Source organism: Calidris pugnax, unplaced genomic scaffold, assembly GCF_001431845.1.
Source record: "Calidris pugnax isolate Ruff unplaced genomic scaffold, ASM143184v1 scaffold188, whole genome shotgun sequence".
In the NCBI taxonomy this organism is placed as follows: Eukaryota; Metazoa; Chordata; class Aves; order Charadriiformes; family Scolopacidae; genus Calidris; species Calidris pugnax.
Window position 1 is genome coordinate 16,485,231 of NW_015091257.1, and position 6,288 is coordinate 16,491,518.

Consider the following 6,288-nt stretch of genomic DNA (forward strand, 5'->3'; position numbering starts at 1 on the left):
CCCCTCCCGGTGACCCGCTGCAAGGGTCAGGTTAGGCATCAGAGGCCGGGGACCTCCATGCGTCCCAGCCACCGAGGCCAGGCCACCAGCACCCCAGGTAGTGCTGCAGGGCTTGAGGAGAGCTGCCAGGCCTCCCCGGCAACCACACTTGGGCTTCCCGAAAGCTGTGACTTGGCCCTCCCTTTAAGTTGGGGTTTACAGCAGGAGAACCCCGCTGTTGGAAGGGAGAAGGAGGAGCCGGGTCGTTAATTAATGTGATGGGCTGTGAACTTGCAGTTTTTGAGTGTTCCCCACAGGGAGGAAGGGACCGTTTCTCACACTTGGACCTTTTCTCACACTTCTTTTGGAGGAGCCCTTGGCGAGAGCCTGCCCCGTGTCTCCAGCCCCCTGAGAAGCAGTGTGAAGGATGGAGGGGTGTTTATGGAGAGGTCCGGGGAGCGTGGAGAGGGCCACCGGTGGTGGAGCTGCTGCAAGATCAGCCGCAGGGGCGAAGTTTTCATCTTTTTTTCCCCGTCACAAAAAATGGATGGCGGAGCGGTGTGCCAGGCTGCACGGAGGGGTTTCTGCTGCCCAGGCATCCCGTCCTCCAACAGCAGTCAGCTGGAAAACCAGAGTGGGGGCTTCTCTCAGTGCGACAAATTCAGGCAGAATTATCAGGGCAATTGTCAGAATTAAGATGGTATTGATTAGAAAAGCTTCTCCACTTCAGATTAGAAAAGAAAAATCGTATCTAGCAATTTTCTGTGTCTATCAAGAGGGCAGATGGAAATGTAAATGCACACACATCTGCCGCTTTGAGCACCAATAGTTGTCCCTCCGTTCGTGACTTGTAGTTTGAACAATTTTTAGATTTTATTCACATGAAAATTGTTTGGACAAAATATAGTTCACCAATTTTGACAGCTGAAAAAATTAGTTACAAAAATACATAGCTTGCAGAATTAGTATCTTAGCGTCTCCTCGGGAAACCTGCTTGTAGGACTGCTGGAAAAAGAGCCCAGCTACCCATAGCGATCCTCGCCGCACGCTCTCCAGCTGCAACTTGTGATGTTTATCCAGAGCCACTGGGATCTGTTGGCTTCCTCCATCAGCTGTGGGCACACTCTCCATTCCTTGGCCAGACCAGCTTGGTCAGGGGGCTGCTGCCCACCAGCCCCCTTGGACCCTCTGCCCCGGACCCATGGTTTCATACTGAAGGCAGGGCACAGCCCTGTGTGGGGGTTCCCTTGGCTTCCCTCTCTGCAGCTTCTTCTGATGAAAATACACCCTTAATAGTTTAATTCAGCCCATATCTGCAGAGCCCACAGTGTTTTCTTTCGTGATTTAAGCTGGGAGCTGTGCAAGTCTTTTTTTTCCTTTCATATCCCTTTTACATTTTGACTGAGGCTGTCTCTTGAAGTGAATAAAAAAGCACTCTGCAAAGATAGGAAATGCCGGAGATTACTGAGATCATAGAAAAAGTGGAAAAATTTATAGCAATCCATTAAAGGCTTTTTCTCCTCTTCATTTTACTTGGCACAAGTTACCTGTAAAAATGACCAAAAGAGTAAACCAGCTTCACATGAAAATGAAGCCTGTATGTAAAATCATTGTCTTCGTCCCGCTTTCTAGTTTTTCAGTCCGTCTTGAGCCTGAAACAGTGATGAGATTTTAAGCAGTAATAGATAATTAGTTCATTCTCCACTTTATTTTTGAGCCTTCTCAGGCTTTCCTCCATAAGCATGAGATCAGACGTTTCTTTTTTTTTTTAATGAAAGCTGAGATTATTTAAAAAAAAAAAAAAATCACAATACTTCAGGCTCCAGGACTCAGAGAAAAACCAGACTTGGTGAAAATGACAGTAAAAAAACGTAAGAGTTGGCAGCACTGACTAGAGTGAAGCTCGTTTTTAATTTGAACCATCAGATGTAGACTGAAAGACTAAATGGAGTCAAGTAATAGCAACATCAACCAGAAGAAGAGTAGTATGGCATTGTGAAGGTCTTAGTCTTGGGAGTAAAGCATGTCTCTGTGTGCCAGATCACTCCCAGTAGAGGCAGACACCCGTGTATCTGGCTAGTTCTGTCTAGTTGGCCGTTCCTCGGCTGTACGTCAAGTAACAAAGCATAGTCGAGTCCTTACGATGAGTGATGTTCCCTGTAAAACACGGCACATCGCTGCTCAGCAGCAAAACCAGACACATTTTTGCGGTGTATACGATGAGCAGAAGGCAGTTGTGCCCACCTTTAGTATTAAAAATGGTGGCTGTGACTCTGATGCAGCTCCCACGGGGAGTTGGGGTGTCTCTCCGTGAGGTGGGACTCGGGGCTCGGGAAGGCTGAAGCATCCCGTAGCACCTTGCTGTCACTCTCATGGTGGGAGAGCCAAGCTGTGCCACCAGCGAGGTGAAGACCCGTGGGGGACACCGGTGGCCATGGCTGGGTCCTCGTGTCTCGTCGCCTTTCCCCGTAGCTTCGATCCAGGCAGCAGATTATATAATGTGGGCTTAAAGGATTTCTGGGATTGGACCATTTTGCAAATGAATCAGCAGTTTCTAACCCCTCCCTGCTGGGATGGGATCTGTTTGCTTCGCAGGGAGGCTGCAGACTTTTTTTTTTGTTACCTGATTAAATTGACAAAATTATGGTAACAACTGCTCACTTTCGTTTTTAAAGAAAGGGCCTCTCAAGAAAGCGAAGGGGCTGGAGGTTTTCCTCACCCCTTCTTGTGGCTCCCTGCATCTTTTGCATGGATGTGAGAATGAAATCAGGCTTTTCTTTCTGTCCTGGATATACATCTCTAAGAGGAACCCCTTTGCCCTCAGGTTCAGCATTGTTGCGAGCGTTGATGGGAGTGCCAAGCTCTGTAGGGGGAAGAGCTGTCTGGCAGAGTCTTGTTGCGGGGTTTGGCCATCCCAGGGCAGCCAAACTGAGCCTACTGGGAGGCACTGGTTCCCAGTGCCTGCCTTCCTGTGCCAGTGGCAGAGACAGGAGGACCCACAGCCAAAAACAGCTTGAAGAAATCTCTGCAGCCGCAGCTCTCTGAGGCCCTGGAGCAAATGGTTGGGGGCCAGGATAAGCGATGGGATTTTACGTTTTGCCTCCTGGCATCCCCTTCCTGGCCCATGGGCAAACCCAGCCAGGGGGGCAGTGCGATTTCACAGCCTCTCATCTGCCCCCCGAGGCGCTGGCTTGGTGTGGAGAGGTGAGACCAGCATAGCCCTCACCTGGGGGTATTTGCAGAAAGGGATTTGTCTCCTGGTTGGAGCCATCTTTCCTCTCTGCCTAAAATAACTGAGTAAGCATGGGGTTTAGAGTAAACCAAGACCAGGACATTCCCAAAAGCAATTGGCTAAAGAGAAAACGCCATTCTAGAAATCTCTGGTGTGGCACGGGACACGCATCAACACCATCTTCAGAAGGGACAAGGGAAGTGCAAGCGATGGTCACAGTTTAAAGGATAATGAAAGGGAGAGGTGGAAGTTATGATTTCATGCCTGAGCGCTTCCAGGGAGAGTGGGCCACCGTGGGAAGGGAGCTCAGGTGATGCTGTGCAGCTCTCGTGCTGCAGTGCTCTGGCATCTCAGCAGTGCACTGCTTTGTGCTTCCTTGCACCAATAGCTAGCTGAAAAAGCTGGGAGCGATGAGCAAGCAGTGCATGTCTCCCTTCAAGAAAAGCCATTCATTCACCTTTTGTTATTCCTTTAAATCTCTCTTTCTCCTAATAGGATCGGGATAAGAAAACAGCTGGATAAATGAGAATCTGGTGGTCAGTCATTTGTCCCAGTACTAGGGCCAGGTTTATTCAGAATATGGTTACTTGCTATTAAAATCTGCTGCACTGAGGAGTGCATTGTGCATTAGCATATTGCTAATGTTGTCCCCATTGCACTCCAGCCTTTACCATCTCCTGTTAAGACACGGAAGTTTCCTGGGGGACCTCCTGGGGTACCATAGGCAAGCCAGGTTGCAGTCCCTGTAACCCCTTGAACTTTTAGGATGTGCCCTTGTAACCTCTTGGCCCTCTCGTTTTCTGTGGAAGCCAGTCACCCGGGACTATGGCTGTGGGCACGGGATGCGGGTGGAGATACCTAGGTGGCTGCAGTTGAATCCCTAGCATGGCCCCAGAGCAGGGAAAAGGGCTGCCACGGGCAAGGAGAGGGAGAGAGACAGCCTGCAGCCGTGCTGCAGCACACCCCTGCCCGGCACTGAGGCGGCAGAGATTTGTTTTGCAGGATCTGGTCTGAAAAAGCAAAGTGCAGGTAAAGCAATGTGTTTGTCTTGAGGATGAAAGTCTGAGTCGGGCTTCCCCAGAGCCCAATCCTTGGGCACGCTGGGGCATTGCTCGGCACACTTTGCCGGGGTGGAGGGAATGGCTGATTTTCCTTCTCTTTGGCCGTTTGCCTCCAATTCGAGACCAAATGCTGTGGCCACTGGCAAAGCTCGGGGGTCATCTCGTAGCTGCTCTGAACTGCGTGAGCTTGCAGCCAGCTCTGGGGGCTGCTGAGCTGCCGGGATGTGCCAGGACACAGAGCTGGATGCCTCCTCCCCTCTCCTCCCCGAAGCCCCACGGCTGGGAAGCAGCGATGGGCAGGTTCCCCCCATACAGTGCCCAGTCCAGCCCAGCACAGCCTGGGAGGGAGCACCAGGCCACTACTGCAGAACGGGCTCCTGAGCCTGAAACGATGGTTTCCAAGAAGAAATGAGTATTTTAGGTATGACATTTAGCTTCTAGCCTTTCGCTAAAGATGAAGTAACAGCTGTGACAGATGAGGTTATTTTATAACCTAAATATTAAAAGAAAGTATTTCAGATGTAGAAGGAAGCAACTGCAGCAGTGAGGCAGGGTAGGTAAATAGCAACACACATCGCCTGATAAAAGTTGCATGACAGTTCAGTTTCTTCTGCATTGTGTCACTAGATGGATCCTCTCTGAAGGAGCTGTATTGTTAATCTAATGCAGGCAGGAAATTCCTTCTTTTTCTCCTGCTGTCCTCAGCTGTGCTTCTTTATACGACGTCTGATTTCACAACGGTTGTCAATGAAAACCATACAGTAGCTGCCACTGTAAAAAAATTTAAAATCAGTTACCTGTCTTTGATTCAGTAAATCAAGGCAAACTGTAATGACATGCACTTGAATTCGTACCCCAAAAGAGTCTTGCAAAGCAGAGCTTTTAAAGGTGAGAATAATTCCCATACAGGTTCATTTCTTTGGCTTGTACCTGCAAATATTTTGCTTTGTTTTGGTTTAGAAGAAAGTTGTGCAAAAGCTTCTGATCTGTCTGCACAGGCAGTTATTTGTTCTCCCCCGCGATGGAGAATTTTGCTTCTCACCATGGCCAAGTGTTGTATTCTCCCAGTACTGTGAGAAGACATGATCAGTTCACTTCTCAAACCTATCTTTCTCATGTCAGTATGGAACTGCTTTTCTGTAGAAAATAAAAACTACTCAAATGTGGAAAAATACACCCCCGAGCTGCTAGAGATACGAGTTGAGAATATAGGACTTTTGTAATCTTTGCCTATATTATGTCGTATCATCCTGAGGAACGGAGGCAGCACAACTAACTTTATACCTATTGCAGATTATGCAATGTAATCACAAACCAGTCAGATTCATAGTATTGTATAAATGAGGGTTTTTTTCTGCAAATAGGTCTGAAATGCCACACAAAAGTCACTTTGACTATTTAACTTCAAGAGATGCAGGATTTTAGCTATGTTTATTAGACATTTTCTTCATTGCCGTCAGATAAGTTTAAAAGCTGTATTGCTCTCATGTACCCTATCTTCTATTTTTTTAATCAACGTTTGTGTTCGGAGGGAGCCAGTTCCATTAAATATCACCTAATCCCAGCCTCTTTACTGGGCATAAGAACCTCCTGCCGTCTTCGGACTGCAGTGGAAAACAGCCTATGCAAGTAAAAAAAAAAAAAAAAAGAATCATCTCCCCGTATCAGGTTTTCATTGTCTTGCTCAAAATCTGAAGGCAGAAAATAACTATTCCCCCTTTAAGGAAAGGAAACTGAGTCATTCTTAATTTGGTTATTCGTCTCCCTGGAAGAGCTGCGATCTCCTCGCTCTGCAGGTGATGGAGGGCTTCTCCTTCTCTTTTATCAGCCCTGCTTTTGCCGCCGCACCTTTACAGTGCTCCCATGAACATTTCCCAGGGTGTCAAAAGGACCAAAGGGTAAATCCCTGCAGCTCCTTGGACCAGAGCCAGCGATGTGACCCCCTCTTCCATATCGCACCGAGCTGTGCACAAAGCACGTACACAGCAGCCTGCAGGCCCCCCATCCACACACACC